The 15,860-nt window shown below is 53.3% G+C and overlaps 43 non-coding genes across 43 annotated transcripts; 9 read left to right on the forward strand and 34 right to left on the reverse strand.

The window, feature by feature from the left end:
* Nucleotides 1–272: 272 nt before the first annotated feature.
* On the forward strand, nt 273–346 carry TRNAN-GUU (transfer RNA asparagine (anticodon GUU)). Its single transcript has one exon. It is a non-coding gene; the product is annotated as a tRNA-Asn (tRNA).
* Nucleotides 347–418: 72 nt separating this feature from the next.
* TRNAN-GUU (transfer RNA asparagine (anticodon GUU)) lies at nt 419–492 on the forward strand. The gene has a single exon. It is a non-coding gene; the product is annotated as a tRNA-Asn (tRNA).
* A 75-nt stretch (nt 493–567) lies between these two features.
* Nucleotides 568–641, forward strand: TRNAN-GUU (transfer RNA asparagine (anticodon GUU)). The gene has a single exon. It is a non-coding gene; the product is annotated as a tRNA-Asn (tRNA).
* Nucleotides 642–716: 75 nt separating this feature from the next.
* Nucleotides 717–790, forward strand: TRNAN-GUU (transfer RNA asparagine (anticodon GUU)). The gene has a single exon. It is a non-coding gene; the product is annotated as a tRNA-Asn (tRNA).
* A 516-nt stretch (nt 791–1,306) lies between these two features.
* Nucleotides 1,307–1,380, forward strand: TRNAN-GUU (transfer RNA asparagine (anticodon GUU)). The gene has a single exon. It is a non-coding gene; the product is annotated as a tRNA-Asn (tRNA).
* A 73-nt stretch (nt 1,381–1,453) lies between these two features.
* On the forward strand, nt 1,454–1,527 carry TRNAN-GUU (transfer RNA asparagine (anticodon GUU)). The gene has a single exon. It is a non-coding gene; the product is annotated as a tRNA-Asn (tRNA).
* A 75-nt stretch (nt 1,528–1,602) lies between these two features.
* Nucleotides 1,603–1,676, forward strand: TRNAN-GUU (transfer RNA asparagine (anticodon GUU)). The gene has a single exon. It is a non-coding gene; the product is annotated as a tRNA-Asn (tRNA).
* Nucleotides 1,677–1,751: 75 nt separating this feature from the next.
* Nucleotides 1,752–1,825, forward strand: TRNAN-GUU (transfer RNA asparagine (anticodon GUU)). Its single transcript has one exon. It is a non-coding gene; the product is annotated as a tRNA-Asn (tRNA).
* A 968-nt stretch (nt 1,826–2,793) lies between these two features.
* On the forward strand, nt 2,794–2,867 carry TRNAN-GUU (transfer RNA asparagine (anticodon GUU)). Its single transcript has one exon. It is a non-coding gene; the product is annotated as a tRNA-Asn (tRNA).
* A 790-nt stretch (nt 2,868–3,657) lies between these two features.
* Nucleotides 3,658–3,731, reverse strand: TRNAN-GUU (transfer RNA asparagine (anticodon GUU)). Its single transcript has one exon. It is a non-coding gene; the product is annotated as a tRNA-Asn (tRNA).
* Nucleotides 3,732–4,102: 371 nt separating this feature from the next.
* TRNAN-GUU (transfer RNA asparagine (anticodon GUU)) lies at nt 4,103–4,176 on the reverse strand. Its single transcript has one exon. It is a non-coding gene; the product is annotated as a tRNA-Asn (tRNA).
* Nucleotides 4,177–4,696: 520 nt separating this feature from the next.
* Nucleotides 4,697–4,770, reverse strand: TRNAN-GUU (transfer RNA asparagine (anticodon GUU)). The gene has a single exon. It is a non-coding gene; the product is annotated as a tRNA-Asn (tRNA).
* Nucleotides 4,771–5,738: 968 nt separating this feature from the next.
* On the reverse strand, nt 5,739–5,812 carry TRNAN-GUU (transfer RNA asparagine (anticodon GUU)). The gene has a single exon. It is a non-coding gene; the product is annotated as a tRNA-Asn (tRNA).
* A 75-nt stretch (nt 5,813–5,887) lies between these two features.
* Nucleotides 5,888–5,961, reverse strand: TRNAN-GUU (transfer RNA asparagine (anticodon GUU)). Its single transcript has one exon. It is a non-coding gene; the product is annotated as a tRNA-Asn (tRNA).
* A 75-nt stretch (nt 5,962–6,036) lies between these two features.
* Nucleotides 6,037–6,110, reverse strand: TRNAN-GUU (transfer RNA asparagine (anticodon GUU)). Its single transcript has one exon. It is a non-coding gene; the product is annotated as a tRNA-Asn (tRNA).
* Nucleotides 6,111–6,184: 74 nt separating this feature from the next.
* Nucleotides 6,185–6,258, reverse strand: TRNAN-GUU (transfer RNA asparagine (anticodon GUU)). The gene has a single exon. It is a non-coding gene; the product is annotated as a tRNA-Asn (tRNA).
* A 515-nt stretch (nt 6,259–6,773) lies between these two features.
* Nucleotides 6,774–6,847, reverse strand: TRNAN-GUU (transfer RNA asparagine (anticodon GUU)). The gene has a single exon. It is a non-coding gene; the product is annotated as a tRNA-Asn (tRNA).
* Nucleotides 6,848–6,922: 75 nt separating this feature from the next.
* TRNAN-GUU (transfer RNA asparagine (anticodon GUU)) lies at nt 6,923–6,996 on the reverse strand. Its single transcript has one exon. It is a non-coding gene; the product is annotated as a tRNA-Asn (tRNA).
* Nucleotides 6,997–7,071: 75 nt separating this feature from the next.
* Nucleotides 7,072–7,145, reverse strand: TRNAN-GUU (transfer RNA asparagine (anticodon GUU)). Its single transcript has one exon. It is a non-coding gene; the product is annotated as a tRNA-Asn (tRNA).
* A 72-nt stretch (nt 7,146–7,217) lies between these two features.
* Nucleotides 7,218–7,291, reverse strand: TRNAN-GUU (transfer RNA asparagine (anticodon GUU)). Its single transcript has one exon. It is a non-coding gene; the product is annotated as a tRNA-Asn (tRNA).
* Nucleotides 7,292–8,255: 964 nt separating this feature from the next.
* TRNAN-GUU (transfer RNA asparagine (anticodon GUU)) lies at nt 8,256–8,329 on the reverse strand. The gene has a single exon. It is a non-coding gene; the product is annotated as a tRNA-Asn (tRNA).
* Nucleotides 8,330–8,553: 224 nt separating this feature from the next.
* TRNAN-GUU (transfer RNA asparagine (anticodon GUU)) lies at nt 8,554–8,627 on the reverse strand. The gene has a single exon. It is a non-coding gene; the product is annotated as a tRNA-Asn (tRNA).
* A 73-nt stretch (nt 8,628–8,700) lies between these two features.
* On the reverse strand, nt 8,701–8,774 carry TRNAN-GUU (transfer RNA asparagine (anticodon GUU)). The gene has a single exon. It is a non-coding gene; the product is annotated as a tRNA-Asn (tRNA).
* A 75-nt stretch (nt 8,775–8,849) lies between these two features.
* TRNAN-GUU (transfer RNA asparagine (anticodon GUU)) lies at nt 8,850–8,923 on the reverse strand. Its single transcript has one exon. It is a non-coding gene; the product is annotated as a tRNA-Asn (tRNA).
* A 517-nt stretch (nt 8,924–9,440) lies between these two features.
* TRNAN-GUU (transfer RNA asparagine (anticodon GUU)) lies at nt 9,441–9,514 on the reverse strand. The gene has a single exon. It is a non-coding gene; the product is annotated as a tRNA-Asn (tRNA).
* Nucleotides 9,515–9,589: 75 nt separating this feature from the next.
* On the reverse strand, nt 9,590–9,663 carry TRNAN-GUU (transfer RNA asparagine (anticodon GUU)). The gene has a single exon. It is a non-coding gene; the product is annotated as a tRNA-Asn (tRNA).
* A 75-nt stretch (nt 9,664–9,738) lies between these two features.
* Nucleotides 9,739–9,812, reverse strand: TRNAN-GUU (transfer RNA asparagine (anticodon GUU)). Its single transcript has one exon. It is a non-coding gene; the product is annotated as a tRNA-Asn (tRNA).
* A 665-nt stretch (nt 9,813–10,477) lies between these two features.
* On the reverse strand, nt 10,478–10,551 carry TRNAN-GUU (transfer RNA asparagine (anticodon GUU)). The gene has a single exon. It is a non-coding gene; the product is annotated as a tRNA-Asn (tRNA).
* A 75-nt stretch (nt 10,552–10,626) lies between these two features.
* Nucleotides 10,627–10,700, reverse strand: TRNAN-GUU (transfer RNA asparagine (anticodon GUU)). The gene has a single exon. It is a non-coding gene; the product is annotated as a tRNA-Asn (tRNA).
* A 521-nt stretch (nt 10,701–11,221) lies between these two features.
* On the reverse strand, nt 11,222–11,295 carry TRNAN-GUU (transfer RNA asparagine (anticodon GUU)). The gene has a single exon. It is a non-coding gene; the product is annotated as a tRNA-Asn (tRNA).
* A 74-nt stretch (nt 11,296–11,369) lies between these two features.
* On the reverse strand, nt 11,370–11,443 carry TRNAN-GUU (transfer RNA asparagine (anticodon GUU)). The gene has a single exon. It is a non-coding gene; the product is annotated as a tRNA-Asn (tRNA).
* A 75-nt stretch (nt 11,444–11,518) lies between these two features.
* TRNAN-GUU (transfer RNA asparagine (anticodon GUU)) lies at nt 11,519–11,592 on the reverse strand. The gene has a single exon. It is a non-coding gene; the product is annotated as a tRNA-Asn (tRNA).
* Nucleotides 11,593–11,666: 74 nt separating this feature from the next.
* On the reverse strand, nt 11,667–11,740 carry TRNAN-GUU (transfer RNA asparagine (anticodon GUU)). The gene has a single exon. It is a non-coding gene; the product is annotated as a tRNA-Asn (tRNA).
* A 75-nt stretch (nt 11,741–11,815) lies between these two features.
* TRNAN-GUU (transfer RNA asparagine (anticodon GUU)) lies at nt 11,816–11,889 on the reverse strand. The gene has a single exon. It is a non-coding gene; the product is annotated as a tRNA-Asn (tRNA).
* Nucleotides 11,890–12,404: 515 nt separating this feature from the next.
* Nucleotides 12,405–12,478, reverse strand: TRNAN-GUU (transfer RNA asparagine (anticodon GUU)). The gene has a single exon. It is a non-coding gene; the product is annotated as a tRNA-Asn (tRNA).
* A 75-nt stretch (nt 12,479–12,553) lies between these two features.
* Nucleotides 12,554–12,627, reverse strand: TRNAN-GUU (transfer RNA asparagine (anticodon GUU)). Its single transcript has one exon. It is a non-coding gene; the product is annotated as a tRNA-Asn (tRNA).
* Nucleotides 12,628–12,699: 72 nt separating this feature from the next.
* Nucleotides 12,700–12,773, reverse strand: TRNAN-GUU (transfer RNA asparagine (anticodon GUU)). Its single transcript has one exon. It is a non-coding gene; the product is annotated as a tRNA-Asn (tRNA).
* Nucleotides 12,774–13,146: 373 nt separating this feature from the next.
* TRNAN-GUU (transfer RNA asparagine (anticodon GUU)) lies at nt 13,147–13,220 on the reverse strand. The gene has a single exon. It is a non-coding gene; the product is annotated as a tRNA-Asn (tRNA).
* Nucleotides 13,221–13,441: 221 nt separating this feature from the next.
* Nucleotides 13,442–13,515, reverse strand: TRNAN-GUU (transfer RNA asparagine (anticodon GUU)). Its single transcript has one exon. It is a non-coding gene; the product is annotated as a tRNA-Asn (tRNA).
* Nucleotides 13,516–13,590: 75 nt separating this feature from the next.
* Nucleotides 13,591–13,664, reverse strand: TRNAN-GUU (transfer RNA asparagine (anticodon GUU)). The gene has a single exon. It is a non-coding gene; the product is annotated as a tRNA-Asn (tRNA).
* A 223-nt stretch (nt 13,665–13,887) lies between these two features.
* TRNAN-GUU (transfer RNA asparagine (anticodon GUU)) lies at nt 13,888–13,961 on the reverse strand. The gene has a single exon. It is a non-coding gene; the product is annotated as a tRNA-Asn (tRNA).
* A 71-nt stretch (nt 13,962–14,032) lies between these two features.
* TRNAN-GUU (transfer RNA asparagine (anticodon GUU)) lies at nt 14,033–14,108 on the reverse strand. Its single transcript has one exon. It is a non-coding gene; the product is annotated as a tRNA-Asn (tRNA).
* A 74-nt stretch (nt 14,109–14,182) lies between these two features.
* TRNAN-GUU (transfer RNA asparagine (anticodon GUU)) lies at nt 14,183–14,256 on the reverse strand. Its single transcript has one exon. It is a non-coding gene; the product is annotated as a tRNA-Asn (tRNA).
* Between the last annotated feature and the right edge of the window lie 1,604 nt (nt 14,257–15,860).

Consider the following 15,860-nt stretch of genomic DNA (forward strand, 5'->3'; position numbering starts at 1 on the left):
AGCTCGTCTCTTGACCGAAATGTTGGAGGTTCGAGCCCTCTCGTGGGCGTTGTCTAGCTTCTTTTTCTTTGCGCTGATAGCTTTTGAGAAATGTTCTGACGGTGGTGAGAGTACAGAACGACTGCCTCCGCGGCGTAATTGGCTAACGAGTTCGGCTGTTAACCGAAAGGTTGGAGGTTCGAGCCCTCCCAGGGGCGTTGTCTAGCTACTTTTTTCTTTGCACAGTTAGCTTTGATGGAATGTTCTGACGCTGGTGAGAGTACCGCACGACTGACTCCGTGGCGCAGTCGGCTAGCTCGTTGGGCTGTTAACCGAAAGGTTGGAGGTTCGAGCCCTCCCGGGGGCGAGGTGTCACTTATTTTTTCTTTGCGCTAGCTTTGATGGAATATACTGACGGTCGTGAGAGAGCTGGACGATTGCCTCCGTGGCGCAATCGGATAGCACGTTCGGCTGTTAACCGAAAGGTTGGAGGTTCGAGCCCTCCCGGGGGCGTTGTCTCGCTTCTTTTTTCTTTGCGCTGTTAGCTTTGATGGAATTTTCTGACGGTCGTGCGAGAGCAGCACGATTGCCTCCGTGGCGCAATTGGCTCGCGCGTTTGGCTGTTAACTGAAAGGTTGGAGGTTCGAGCCCTCCCGGGGGCGTTGTCTCGCTTCTTTTTTCTTTGCGCTGATAGCTTTGATGGAATGTTCTGACAGTCGTGAAAGAGCAGGTCGATTGCCTCCGTGGCGCAATCGGCTAGCGCGTTAGGCTGTTAACCGAAAGGTTGGAGGTTCGAGCCCTACCGGGGGCGAGGTGTCGCTTTTTTTTCTTTGCGCTGAGAGCTTTGATGGAATGTTCTGACGGTGGTGAGAGAGCAGCACGATTGCCTCCATGTCGCAATCGGCTAGCGCGTTCAGCTGTTTACCAAAAGGTTGGAGGTTCGAGCCCTCCCGGGGGCGGTGTGTCACTATTTTTCTTTGCGCTGATAGTTTTGGAGAAATGTTCTGATGGTGATGAGAGTACAGCTCGACTGCCTCCGGTGCGCATTTGGCTTACGCGATCGGCTGTTAACTGAAAGGTTGGAGGTTCGAGCCCTCCCGGGGACGTTGTCTTGCTTCTTTTTTTGGGCTGATAGCTTTGATGGAATGTTCTGATGGTGGTGAGAGAGCAGCACGATTGCCTCCGTGGCGTAATCGCCTAGCGCAATCGGCTGTCAACCGAAAGGTTGGAGGTTAGAGCCCTCCCGGTGGCGGTGTGTCGCTATTTTTTCCTTTGCGCTGATAGCATAGAAAAAAAGTTCTGACGGTGGTAAGAGGACAGAACGATTGCCTCCGTGGCGCAGTCGGCAAGCTCGTTGGGCTGTTAACCGAAAGGTTGGAGGTTCGAGCCCTCCCGGGGGCGAGGTGTCGCTTCTTTTTTTTGCGCTGATAGTTTTGATGGAATGTTCTGACGGTCGTGAGAGGGCAGGACGATTGCCTCCGTGGCGCAATCGGATAGCGCGTTCGGCTGTTAACCGAAAGGTTGGAGGTTTGAGCCCTCCCGGGGGCGTTGTCTCGCTTCTTTTTTCTTTGCGCTGATAGCTTTGGTGGAATATACTGACGGTCGTGAGAGAGCTGGACGATCGCCTCCGTGGCGCAATCGAATAGCGCGTTCGGCTGTTAACCGAAACGTTGGAGGTTCGAGCCCTCCCGGGGACGTTGTCTTGCTTCTTTTTTCTTTGCGCTGAAAGCTTTGATGGAATATACTGAAGGTCGTGAGAGAGCTGGACGATTGCCTCCGTGGCGCAATCGGCTAGCGCATTCTGCTGTTAACCGAAAAGTTGGAGGTTCGAGCCCTCCCGGGGGCGAGGTGTCGCTTTTTTTTCTTTGCATTCTTAGCTTTCATGAAATGTTCTGACGCTGGTGAGAGTATAGCACGACTGCCTCCGCGGCGCAATTGGCTAACGAGTTCGCCTCTTGACGGAAATGTTTGAGGTTCGAGCCCTCCCGGGGGAGTTGTCTAGCTTCTTTTTTCTTCGCACTGTTAGCTTTGATGGAATGTTCTGACGCTGGTGAGAGTACAGCACGACTGACTCCGCGGCGCGATTGGCTAACGAGTTCGGCTCTTGACCGAAATGTTGGAGGTTCGAGCCCTCCCGAGGGCGTTGTCTAGCATCTTTTTTCTTCGCACTGTTAGCTACGATGGAATGTTCTGACGCTGGTGAGAGTACAGCACGACTGCCTTTGTGGCGCAATTGGCTAACTAGTTCGGCTGTTAACTGAAAGGTTGGAGGTTCCAGCCCTCCCGGGGGCGTTGTCTAGCTTCTTTTTTCTTTGCACCGTTAGCTTTGATGGAATGTTCTGACGGTGGTGAGAGTACAGCACGACTGCCTCCGCGGCGCAATTGGCTAACAAGTTCGACTCTTGACCGAAATGTTGGAGGTTCGAGCCCTCCCGATGGCGTTGTCTAGCTTCTTTTTTCTTCGCACTGTTAGCTTTGATGGAATGTTCTGACGCTGGTGAGAGTACAGCACGACTGCCTTCGTGGCGCAATTGGCTAACTAGTTCGACTGTTAACCGAAATGTTGGAGGTTCGAGCCCTCCCGAGGGCGTTGTCTAGCTTCTTTTTTCTTTGCACTGTTAGCTTTGATGGACTGTTCTGACGCTGGTGAGAGTACAGCACGACTGCCTCTGCGGCGCAATTGGCTAACGAGTTCAGCTCTTGACCGAAATGTTGGAGGTTCGAGCCCTCCCAGGGGCGTTGTCTAGCTACTTTTTTCTTTGCACAGTTAGCTTTGATGGAATGTTCTGACGCTGGTGAGAGTACCGCACGACTGACTCCGTGGCGCAGTCGGCTAGCTCGTTGGGCTGTTAACCGAAAGGTTGGAGGTTCGAGCCCTCCCGGGGGCGTTGTCTAGCTTCTTTTTTCTTTGAACTGTTAACTTTGATGAAATGTTCTGACGCTGGTGATAGCGCAGCACGACTGCCTCCGCAGCGCAATTGGCTAACGAGTTCGTCTCTTGACCGAAATGTTGGAGGTTCGAGCCCTCTCGTGGGCGTTGTCTAGCTTCTTTTTTCTTTGCGCTGATAGCTTTGGAGAAACGTTCTGACGGTGGTGAGAGTACAGAACGACTGCCTCCGCGGCGTAATTGGCTAACGAGTTCAGCTGTTAACCGAAAGGTTGGAGGTTCGAGCCCTCCCAGGGGCGTTGTCTAGCTACTGTTTTCTTTGCACAGTTAGCTTTGATGGAATCGGCAGTCGTGCTGAACGGATCCTGCGATCCGTTCAGCACGACTGCCGGAAGCAGAATGACTGCGCCACGGAGTCAGTCGTGCGGTACTCTCACCAGCGTCAGAACATTCCATCAAAGCTGACTGTGCAAAGAAAAAAGTAGCTAGACAACGCCCCTGGGAGGGCTCGAACCTCCAACCTTTCGGTTAACAGCCGAACTCGTTAGCCAATTACGCCGCGGAGGCAGTCGTTCTGTACTCTCACCACCGTCAGAACATTTCTCCAAAGCTATCAGCGCAAAGAAAAAAGAAGCTAGACAACGCCCACGAGAGGGCTCGAACCTCCAACATTTCGGTCAAGAGACGAGCTCGTTAGCCAATTGCGCTGCGGAGGCAGTCGTGCTGTGCTATCACCAGCGTCAGAACATTTCATCAAAGTTAACAGTGCAAAGAAAAAAGAAGCTAGACAACGCCCCCGGGAGGGCTCGAACCTCCAACCTTTCGGTTAACAGCCGAACTCGTTAGCCAATTGCGCCACGAAGGCAGTCGTGCTGTACTCTCACCACCGTCAGAACATTCCATCAAAGCTATCAGTGCAAAAAAAAGAAGCTAGACAACGCCCCCGGGAGGGCTCGAACCTCAAACCTTTCAGTTAACAGCCGAACTAGTTAGCCAATTGCGCCACAAAGGCAGTCGTGCTGTACTCTCACCAGCGTCAGAACATTCCATCAAAGCTAACAGTGCGAAGAAAAAAGATGCTAGACAACGCCCTCGGGAGGGCTCGAACCTCCAACATTTCGGTCAAGAGCTGAACTCGTTAGCCAATTGCGCCGCAGAGGCAGTCGTGCTGTACTCTCACCAGCGTCAGAACAGTCCATCAAAGCTAACAGTGCAAAGAAAAAAGAAGCTAGACAACGCCCTCGGGAGGGCTCGAACCTCCAACCTTTCGGTTAACAGCCGAACGCGCTAGCCGATTGCGCCACGGAGGCAATCGTCCAGCTCTCTCACGACCGTCAGAACATTCTATCAAAACTATCAGCGCAAAAAAAAGAAGCGAGACAACGCCCCCGGGAGGGCACGAACCTCCAACCTTTCGGTTAAACGCCCAACGAGCTAGCCGACTGCGCCACGGAGTCAGTCGTGCGGTACTCTCACCAGCGTCAGAGCATTCCATCAAAGCTAACTGTGCAAAGAAAACAGTAGCTAGACAACGCCCCTGGGAGGGCTCGAACCTCCAACCTTTCGGTTAACAGCTGAACTCGTTAGCCAATTACGCCGCGGAGGCAGTCGTTCTGTACTCTCACCACCGTCAGAACGTTTCTCCAAAGCTATCAGCGCAAAGAAAAAAGAAGCTAGACAACGCCCACGAGAGGGCTCGAACCTCCAACATTTCGGTCAAGAGACGAACTCGTTAGCCAATTGCGCTGCGGAGGCAGTCGTGCTGCGCTATCACCAGCGTCAGAACATTTCATCAAAGTTAACAGTTCAAAGAAAAAAGAAGCTAGACAACGCCCCCGGGAGGGCTCGAACCTCCAACCTTTCGGTTAACAGCCCAACGAGCTAGCCGACTGCGCCACGGAGTCAGTCGTGCGGTACTCTCACCAGCGTCAGAACATTCCATCAAAGCTAACTGTGCAAAGAAAAAAGTAGCTAGACAACGCCCCTGGGAGGGCTCGAACCTCCAACATTTCGGTCAAGAGCTGAACTCGTTAGCCAATTGCGCCGCAGAGGCAGTCGTGCTGTACTCTCACCAGCGTCAGAACAGTCCATCAAAGCTAACAGTGCAAAGAAAAAAGAAGCTAGACAACGCCCTCGGGAGGGCTCGAACCTCCAACATTTCGGTTAACAGTCGAACTAGTTAGCCAATTGCGCCACGAAGGCAGTCGTGCTGTACTCTCACCAGCGTCAGAACATTCCATCAAAGCTAACAGTGCGAAGAAAAAAGAAGCTAGACAACGCCATCGGGAGGGCTCGAACCTCCAACATTTCGGTCAAGAGTCGAACTTGTTAGCCAATTGCGCCGCGGAGGCAGTCGTGCTGAACTCTCACCACCGTCAGAACATTCCATCAAAGCTAACGGTGCAAAGAAAAAAGAAGCTAGACAACGCCCCCGGGAGGGCTGGAACCTCCAACCTTTCAGTTAACAGCCGAACTAGTTAGCCAATTGCGCCACAAAGGCAGTCGTGCTGTACTCTCACCAGCGTCAGAACATTCCATCGTAGCTAACAGTGCGAAGAAAAAAGATGCTAGACAACGCCCTCGGGAGGGCTCGAACCTCCAACATTTCGGTCAAGAGCCGAACTCGTTAGCCAATCGCGCCGCGGAGTCAGTCGTGCTGTACTCTCACCAGCGTCAGAACATTCCATCAAAGCTAACAGTGCGAAGAAAAAAGAAGCTAGACAACTCCCCCGGGAGGGCTCGAACCTCAAACATTTCCGTCAAGAGGCGAACTCGTTAGCCAATTGCGCCGCGGAGGCAGTCGTGCTATACTCTCACCAGCGTCAGAACATTTCATGAAAGCTAAGAATGCAAAGAAAAAAAAGCGACACCTCGCCCCCGGGAGGGCTCGAACCTCCAACTTTTCGGTTAACAGCAGAATGCGCTAGCCGATTGCGCCACGGAGGCAATCGTCCAGCTCTCTCACGACCTTCAGTATATTCCATCAAAGCTTTCAGCGCAAAGAAAAAAGAAGCAAGACAACGTCCCCGGGAGGGCTCGAACCTCCAACGTTTCGGTTAACAGCCGAACGCGCTATTCGATTGCGCCACGGAGGCGATCGTCCAGCTCTCTCACGACCGTCAGTATATTCCACCAAAGCTATCAGCGCAAAGAAAAAAGAAGCGAGACAACGCCCCCGGGAGGGCTCAAACCTCCAACCTTTCGGTTAACAGCCGAACGCGCTATCCGATTGCGCCACGGAGGCAATCGTCCTGCCCTCTCACGACCGTCAGAACATTCCATCAAAACTATCAGCGCAAAAAAAAAGAAGCGACACCTCGCCCCCGGGAGGGCTCGAACCTCCAACCTTTCGGTTAACAGCCCAACGAGCTTGCCGACTGCGCCACGGAGGCAATCGTTCTGTCCTCTTACCACCGTCAGAACTTTTTTTCTATGCTATCAGCGCAAAGGAAAAAATAGCGACACACCGCCACCGGGAGGGCTCTAACCTCCAACCTTTCGGTTGACAGCCGATTGCGCTAGGCGATTACGCCACGGAGGCAATCGTGCTGCTCTCTCACCACCATCAGAACATTCCATCAAAGCTATCAGCCCAAAAAAGAAGCAAGACAACGTCCCCGGGAGGGCTCGAACCTCCAACCTTTCAGTTAACAGCCGATCGCGTAAGCCAAATGCGCACCGGAGGCAGTCGAGCTGTACTCTCATCACCATCAGAACATTTCTCCAAAACTATCAGCGCAAAGAAAAATAGTGACACACCGCCCCCGGGAGGGCTCGAATCTCCAACCTTTTGGTAAACAGCTGAACGCGCTAGCCGATTGCGACATGGAGGCAATCGTGCTGCTCTCTCACCACCGTCAGAACATTCCATCAAAGCTCTCAGCGCAAAGAAAAAAAAGCGACACCTCGCCCCCGGTAGGGCTCGAACCTCCAACCTTTCGGTTAACAGCCTAACGCGCTAGCCGATTGCGCCACGGAGGCAATCGACCTGCTCTTTCACGACTGTCAGAACATTCCATCAAAGCTATCAGCGCAAAGAAAAAAGAAGCGAGACAACGCCCCCGGGAGGGCTCGAACCTCCAACCTTTCAGTTAACAGCCAAACGCGCGAGCCAATTGCGCCACGGAGGCAATCGTGCTGCTCTCGCACGACCGTCAGAAAATTCCATCAAAGCTAACAGCGCAAAGAAAAAAGAAGCGAGACAACGCCCCCGGGAGGGCTCGAACCTCCAACCTTTCGGTTAACAGCCGAACGTGCTATCCGATTGCGCCACGGAGGCAATCGTCCAGCTCTCTCACGACCGTCAGTATATTCCATCAAAGCTAGCGCAAAGAAAAAATAAGTGACACCTCGCCCCCGGGAGGGCTCGAACCTCCAACCTTTCGGTTAACAGCCCAACGAGCTAGCCGACTGCGCCACGGAGTCAGTCGTGCGGTACTCTCACCAGCGTCAGAACATTCCATCAAAGCTAACTGTGCAAAGAAAAAAGTAGCTAGACAACGCCCCTGGGAGGGCTCGAACCTCCAACCTTTCGGTTAACAGCCGAACTCGTTAGCCAATTACGCCGCGGAGGCAGTCGTTCTGTACTCTCACCACCGTCAGAACATTTCTCAAAAGCTATCAGCGCAAAGAAAAAGAAGCTAGACAACGCCCACGAGAGGGCTCGAACCTCCAACATTTCGGTCAAGAGACGAGCTCGTTAGCCAATTGCGCTGCGGAGGCAGTCGTGCTGTGCTATCACCAGCATCAGAACATTTCATCAAAGTTAACAGTGCAAAGAAAAAAGAAGCTAGACAACGCTCCGGGAGGGCTCGAACCTCGAACCTTTCGGTTAACAGCCGAACTCGTTAGCCAATTGCGCCACGAAGGCAGTCGTGCTGTACTCTCACCACCGTCAGAACATTCCATCAAAGCTATCAGTGCAAAAAAAAGAAGCTAGACAACGCCCCCGGGAGGGCTCGAACCTCAAACCTTTCAGTTAACAGCCGAACTAGTTAGCCAATTGCGCCACAAAGGCAGTCGTGCTGTACTCTCACAAGCGTCAGAACATTCCATCAAAGCTAACAGTGCGAAGAAAAAAGATGCTAGACAACGCCCTCGGGAGGGCTCGAACCTCCAACATTTCGGTCAAGAGCCGAACTCGTTAGCCAATCGCGCCGCGGAGTCAGTCGTGCTGTAGTCTCACCAGCGTCAGAACATTCCATCAAAGCTAACAGTGCGAAGAAAAAAGAAGCTAGACAACGCCCCCGGGAGGGCTCGAACCTCAAACATTTCCGTCAAGAGGCGAACTCGTTAGCCAATTGCGCCGCGGAGGCAGTCGTGCTATAGTCTCACCAGCGTCAGAACATTTCATCAAAGCTAAGAATGCAAAGAAAAAAAAGCGACACCTCGCCCCCGGGAGGGCTCGAACCTCCAACTTTTCGGTTAACAGCAGAATGCGCTAGCCGATTGCGCCACGGAGGCAATCGTCCAGCTCTCTCACGACCTTCAGTATATTCCATCAAAGCTTTCAGCGCAAGGAAAAAAGAAGCAAGACAACGTCCCCGGGAGAGCTCGAACCTCCAACGTTTCGGTTAACAGCCGAACGCGCTATTCGATTGCGCCACGGAGGCGATCGTCCAGCTCTCTCACGACCGTCAGTATATTCCACCAAAGCTATCAGCGCAAAGAAAAAAGAAGCGAGACAACGCCCCCGGGAGGGCTCAAACCTCCAACCTTTCGGTTAACAGCCGAACGCGCTATCCGATTGCGCCACGGAGGCAATCGTCCTGCCCTCTCAAGACCGTCAGAACATTCCATCAAAACTATCAGCGCAAAAAAAAGAAGCGACACAACGCCCCCGGGAGGGCACGAACCTCCAACCTTTCGGTTAACAGCCGAACGCGCTATCCGATTGCGCCACGGAGGCAATCGTCCAGCTCTCTCACGACCGTCAGTATATTCCACCAAAGATATCAGCGCAAAGAAAAAAGAAGCGACACCTCGCCCCCGGGAGGGCTCGAACCTCCAACCTTTCGGTTAACAGCCCAATGAGCTTGCCGACTGTGCCACGGAGGCAATCGTGCTGCTCTCTTACCACCGTCAGAACTTTTTTTCTATGCTATCAGCGCAAAGGAAAAAATAGCGACACACCGCCACCGGGAGGGCTCTAACCTCCAACCTTTCGGTTGACAGCCGATTGCGCTAGGCGATTACGCCACGGAGGCAATCGTGCTGCTCTCTCACCACCATCAGAACATTCCATCAAAGCTATCAGCCCAAAAAAAGAAGCAAGACAACGTCCCCGGGAGGGCTCGAACCTCCAACCTTTCAGTTAACAGCCGATCGCGTAAGCCAAATGCGCACCGGAGGCAGTCGAGCTGTACTCTCATCACCATCAGAACATTTCTCCAAAACTATCAGCGCAAAGAAAAATAGTGACACACCGCCCCTGGGAGGGCTCGAACCTCCAACTTTTCGGTTAACAGCAGAATGCGCTAGCCGATTGCGCCACGGAGGCAATCGTCCAGCTCTCTCACGACCTTCAGTATATTCCATCAAAGCTTTCAGCGCAAAGAAAAAAGAAGCAAGACAACGTCCCCGGGAGGGCTCGAACCTCCAACGTTTCGGTTAACAGCCGAACGCGCTATTCGATTGCGCCACGGAGGCGATCGTCCAGCTCTCTCACGACCGTCAGTATATTCCACCAAAGCTATCAGCGCAAAGAAAAAAGAAGCGAGACAACGCCCCCGGGAGGGCTCAAACCTCCAACCTTTCGGTTAACAGCCGAACGCGCTATCCGATTGCGCCACGGAGGCAATCGTCCTGCCCTCTCACGACCGTCAGAACATTCCATCAAAACTATCAGCGCAAAAAAAAAAGAAGCGACACCTCGCCCCCGGGAGGGCTCGAACCTCCAACCTTTCGGTTAACAGCCCAACGAGCTTGCCGACTGCGCCACGGAGGCAATCGTTCTGTCCTCTTACCACCGTCAGAACTTTTTTTCTATGCTATCAGCGCAAAGGAAAAAATAGCGACACACCGCCACCGGGAGGGCTCTAACCTCCAACCTTTCGGTTGACAGCCGATTGCGCTAGGCGATTACGCCACGGAGGCAATCGTGCTGCTCTCTCACCACCATCAGAACATTCCATCAAAGCTATCAGCCCAAAAAAAGAAGCAAGACAACGTCCCCGGGAGGGCTCGAACCTCCAACCTTTCAGTTAACAGCCGATCGCGTAAGCCAAATGCGCACCGGAGGCAGTCGAGCTGTACTCTCATCACCATCAGAACATTTCTCCAAAACTATCAGCGCAAAGAAAAATAGTGACACACCGTCCCCGGGAGGGCTCGAACCTCCAACCTTTTGGTAAACAGCTGAACGCGCTAGCCGATTGCGACATGGAGGCAATCGTGCTGCTCTCTCACCACCGTCAGAACATTCCATCAAAGCTCTCAGCGCAAAGAAAAAAAAGCGACACCTCGCCCCCGGTAGGGCTCGAACCTCCAACCTTTCGGTTAACAGCCTAACGCGCTAGCCGATTGCGCAACGGAGGCAATCGACCTGCTCTTTCACGACTGTCAGAACATTCCATCAAAGCTATCAGCGCAAAGAAAAAAGAAGCGAGACAACGCCCCCGGGAGGGCTCGAACCTCCAACCTTTCAGTTAACAGCCAAACGCGCGAGCCAATTGCGCCACGGAGGCAATCGTGCTGCTCTCGCAAGACGGTCAGAAAATTCCATCAAAGCTATCAGCGCAAAGAAAAAAGAAGCTAGACAACGTCCCCGGGAGGGCTCGAACCTCCAACGTTTCGGTTAACAGCCGAACGCGCTATTCGATTGCGCCACGAAGGCAGTCGTGCTGTACTCTCACCACCGTCAGAACATTCCATCAAAGCTATCAGTGCAAAAAAAAAGAAGCTAGACAACGCCCCCGGGAGGGCTCGAACCTCAAACCTTTCAGTTAACAGCCGAACTAGTTAGCCAATTGCGCCACAAAGGCAGTCGTGCTGTACTCTCACAAGCGTCAGAACATTCCATCAAAGCTAACAGTGCGAAGAAAAAAGATGCTAGACAACGCCCTCGGGAGGGCTCGAACCTCCAACATTTCGGTCAAGAGCCGAACTCGTTAGCCAATCGCGCCGCGGAGTCAGTCGTGCTGTAGTCTCACCAGCGTCAGAACATTCCATCAAAGCTAACAGTGCGAAGAAAAAAGAAGCTAGACAACGCCCCCGGGAGGGCTCGAACCTCAAACATTTCCGTCAAGAGGCGAACTCGTTAGCCAATTGCGCCGCGGAGGCAGTCGTGCTATAGTCTCACCAGCGTCAGAACATTTCATCAAAGCTAAGAATGCAAAGAAAAAAAAAGCGACACCTCGCCCCCGGGAGGGCTCGAACCTCCAACTTTTCGGTTAACAGCAGAATGCGCTAGCCGATTGCGCCACGGAGGCAATCGTCCAGCTCTCTCATACCTTCAGTATATTCCATCAAAGCTTTCAGCGCAAGGAAAAAAGAAGCAAGACAACGTCCCCGGGAGGGCTCGAACCTCCAACGTTTCGGTTAACAGCCGAACGCGCTATTCGATTGCGCCACGGAGGCGATCGTCCAGCTCTCTCACGACCGTCAGTATATTCCACCAAAGCTATCAGCGCAAAGAAAAAAGAAGCGAGACAACGCCCCCGGGAGGGCTCAAACCTCCAACCTTTCGGTTAACAGCCGAACGCGCTATCCGATTGCGCCACGGAGGCAATCGTCCTGCCCTCTCAAGACCGTCAGAACATTCCATCAAAACTATCAGCGCAAAAAAAAAGAAGCGACACAACGCCCCCGGGAGGGCACGAACCTCCAACCTTTCGGTTAACAGCCGAACGCGCTATCCGATTGCGCCACGGAGGCAATCGTCCAGCTCTCTCACGACCGTCAGTATATTCCACCAAAGATATCAGCGCAAAGAAAAAAGAAGCGACACCTCGCCCCCGGGAGGGCTCGAACCTCCAACCTTTCGGTTAACAGCCCAATGAGCTTGCCGACTGTGCCACGGAGGCAATCGTGCTTCTCTCTTACCACCGTCAGAACTTTTTTTCTATGCTATCAGCGCAAAGGAAAAAATAGCGACACACCGCCACCGGGAGGGCTCTAACCTCCAACCTTTCGGTTGACAGCCGATTGCGCTAGGCGATTACGCCACGGAGGCAATCGTGCTGCTCTCTCACCACCATCAGAACATTCCATCAAAGCTATCAGCCCAAAAAAGAAGCAAGACAACGTCCCCGGGAAGGCTCGAACCTCCAACCTTTCAGTTAACAGCCGATCGCGTAAGCCAAATGCGCACCGGAGGCAGTCGAGCTGTACTCTCATCACCATCAGAACATTTCTCCAAAACTATCAGCGCAAAGAAAAATAGTGACACACCGCCCCCGGGAGGGCTCGAACCTCCAACCTTTTGGTAAACAGCTGAACGCGCTAGCCGATTGCGACATGGAGGCAATCGTGCTGCTCTCTCACCACCGTCAGAACATTCCATCAAAGCTCTCAGCGCAAAGAAAAAAAAGCGACACCTCGCCCCCGGTAGGGCTCGAACCTCCAACCTTTCGGTTAACAGCCTAACGCGCTAGCCGATTGCGCCACGGAGGCAATCGACCTGTTCTTTCACGACCGTTAGAACATTCTATCAAAGCTATCAGCGCAAAGAAAAAAGAAGCGAGACAACGCCCCCGGGAGGGCTCGAACCTCCAACCTTTCAGTTAACAGCCAAACGCGCGAGCCAATTGCGCCACGGAGGCAATCGTGCTGCTCTCGCACGACCGTCAGTATATTCCATCAAAGCTAGCGCAAAGAAAAAAGAAGTGACACCTCGCCCCCGGGAGGGCTCGAACCTCCAACCTTTCGGTTAACAGCCCAACGAGCTAGCCGACTGCGCCACGGAGTCAGTCGTGCGGTACTCTCACCAGCGTCAGAACATTCCATCAAAGCTAACTGTGCAAAGAAAAAAGTAGCTAGACAACGCCCCTGGGAGGGCTCGAACCTCCAACCTTTCGGTTAACAGGCGAACTCGTTAGCCAATTACGCCGCGGAGGCAGTCGTTCTGTACTCTCACCACCGTCAGAACATTTCTCCAAAGCTATCAGCGCAAAGAAAAAAGAAGCTAGACAACGCCCACGAGAGGGCTCGAACCTCCAACATTTCGGTCAAGAGACGAACTCGTTAGCCAATTGCGCTGCGGAGGCAGTCGTGCTGTGCTATCACCAGCGTCAGAACATTTCATCAAAGTTAACAGTGCAAAGAAAAAAGAAGCTAGACAACGCCCCCGGGAGGGCTCGAACCTCCAACCTTTCGGTTAACAGCCGAACTCGTTAGCCAATTGCGCCACGAAGGCACTCGTGCTGTACTCTCACCACCGTCAGAACATTCTATCAAAGCTATCAGTGCAAAAAAAAGAAGCTAGACAACGCCCCCGGGAGGGCTCGAACCTCAAACATTTCCGTCAAGAGCCGAACTCGTTAGCCAATTGCGCCGCGGAGGCAGTCGTGCTGTACTCTCACCAGCGTCAGAACATTTCATCAAAGCTAAGAGTGCAAAGCAAAAACAACGACACCTCGCCCCCGGGAGGGCTCGAACCTCCAACCTTTCGGTTAACAGCCGAACGCGCTAGCCGATTGCGCCACGGAGGCAATCGTCCAGCTCTCTCACGACCGTGAGCATATTCCATCAAAGCTATCAGCGCAAAGAAAAAAGAAGCGAGACAACGCCCCCGGGAGAGCTCGAACCTCCAACCTTTCGGTTAACAGCCGATCGCGCTATCCGATTGCGCCACGGAGGCAATCGTCCAGCTCTCTCACGACCGTGAGCATATTCCATCAAAGCTATCAGCGCAAAGAAAAAAGAAGCGAGACAACGCCCCCAAGAGGGCTCGAACCTCCAACCTTTCGATTAACAGCTGAACACGCTAGCCAATTGCGCCACGAAAGCAGTCGTGTTGCCCTCTCACCACCGTCAGAACATTTCTCCAAAGCTGTCAGCGCAAAGAAAAAAAAGCGACTCCTCGTTCCCGGGAGGGCTCGAACCTCCAACTTTTCGGTTAACAGCCGAACGCGCTAGCCAATTGCGCCACGGAGGCAGTCGTGCTGCTCTCTCACCACCGTCAGAACATTTCCCCAAAGCTGTCAGCGCAAAGAAAAAAAATCGACACACCGCCCCGGGAGGTCTCGAACCTCCAACCTTTCGGTTAACAGCCGAACGCGCTAGCCAATTGCGCCACGGAGGCAGTCGTGCTGCTCTCTCACCACCGTCAGAACATTTCTCCAAAGCTGTCAGCTCAAAGAAAAAAAAGCGACACCTCGCCCCCGGGAGGGCTTGAACTTCCAACCTTTCGGTTAACAGCCGAACACGCTAGCTGATTGCGCCACGGAGGCAATCGTCCTGCTCTTTCACGACCGTCAGAACATTCCATGAAAGCTATCAGCGCAAAGAAAAAAGAAGCGAGACAACGCTCCCGTGAGGGCTCGAACCTCCAACCTTTCAGTTAACAGCCGAACGCGCGAGCCAAATGCGCCACGGAGGCAATCGTGCTGCTCTCTTACCACCGTCAGAACATTTCTCCAAAGCTGTCAGCGCAAAGAAAAAAAAGCGACACCTCGCCCCCGGGAGGAAAGATCGCTAGGTGGCGTCGAGGAGCGCGGACGTGAAAACGTCGGCTCCAGCTTTTCTAAATGTTTTCGGTCGTTTCTATGCTTCAAGATCACTTGGTTTTGTGCTTATTCGAACAAGGAAGCTCTGCGGTTTCAGTGGAGACGCCATTTTAGGCGGTGAGTGAACTCTTAGACATATTTTTGGACTTTAAAGTTGCGACGCGGCGAGCGTCCCCGCTAACCCTAACCACACCTAGGGTTAGCGAGGAGTACGGCCGTTACACGTAGCCAAGGGCTCGGCCAGACGCGGCAGCTACTGGATCAACCTCGGTACGTCGCAGCCGACAACCAGGCACTGAAAAGTCCTTCCACCGCAACCGTGGAGGGAATGGAAGTAAGCGCGGAGATCTTTGACGGACCAGGATGGGCCACCACCGTGGGACGCCGAAGACAGACGCCTCCGCCGAACGAGGAGCTGGCCGCTGGGACGGTCGAGCACAGCAACCAGCCGAAGCACTCCAGGGGCTTTAAAAAAAGTCAATCGGCACTACACCGTGTGGTATCCGCTTCCAGGCTACCCCGCCTACCCAAAGACCAGATCAGGGTAATTATGAGACCAAGAGGTGGATTGGACGTAGCCCGAGTCGACCTCGTTCTGCTGGCGAGAGCCGTCATCATGGCCGCCCAGATCACCGACGAACAAGCACGGGAGGACACGATCTGCCCCAACAATATGCAAAACATCATTGTTATTTCTACGCCGTACCAAAATAATGCCACATCATACGTGAACGTGTAGAAACTGCACACAAACCAAGGCTCGTTCGAAGTTGCCGCATACGTGGCCGCGCCCGATAATACATGCAAGGGCGTCATTAAGAACGTTGACCTCTCCCTTGACGACGCAACGCTCAAACGCCTGATTGTGCACGACCGAAATCCCACTGCCATCGAGGCAAGACGCATTAAAGAGACCAAAGTCGTCGCAATCCTCTTTGACGGGTGGCGCGTTCCGAGCACAGTGATATGCGGAACCGCCATGGTTCTCTGCTCGCTCTACAAGCGACAAATCGATGTTTGCAGAACGTGCGGAGGAGTCGGCCATCGCGCCGATGTTTGCCGGCACACAAACGCAACAAACAAGAAATGTCACAACTGCGGTGAAACGCTACAAGAAGACGGCGTGCATCACTGCGAGCCGAAATTCAAGCTTTGCGATGGCAATCACCCCACCGGAGATCGCGAATGCAAAAGACGCTTCCACATTCCATACATAGTGAGAAGGAGAAGAAGACGCAGAAAGCAAGAGTGGCAAGCACAACAACGTCAAGACGCACCAACATCTGTCCCGTTTAAGGAACCCTGCCACAACCAGGTCTTGGGACGGG

Source organism: Rhipicephalus microplus, unplaced genomic scaffold (genome assembly GCF_043290135.1).
Source record: "Rhipicephalus microplus isolate Deutch F79 unplaced genomic scaffold, USDA_Rmic scaffold_45, whole genome shotgun sequence".
Classification (NCBI taxonomy): domain Eukaryota; kingdom Metazoa; phylum Arthropoda; class Arachnida; order Ixodida; family Ixodidae; genus Rhipicephalus; species Rhipicephalus microplus.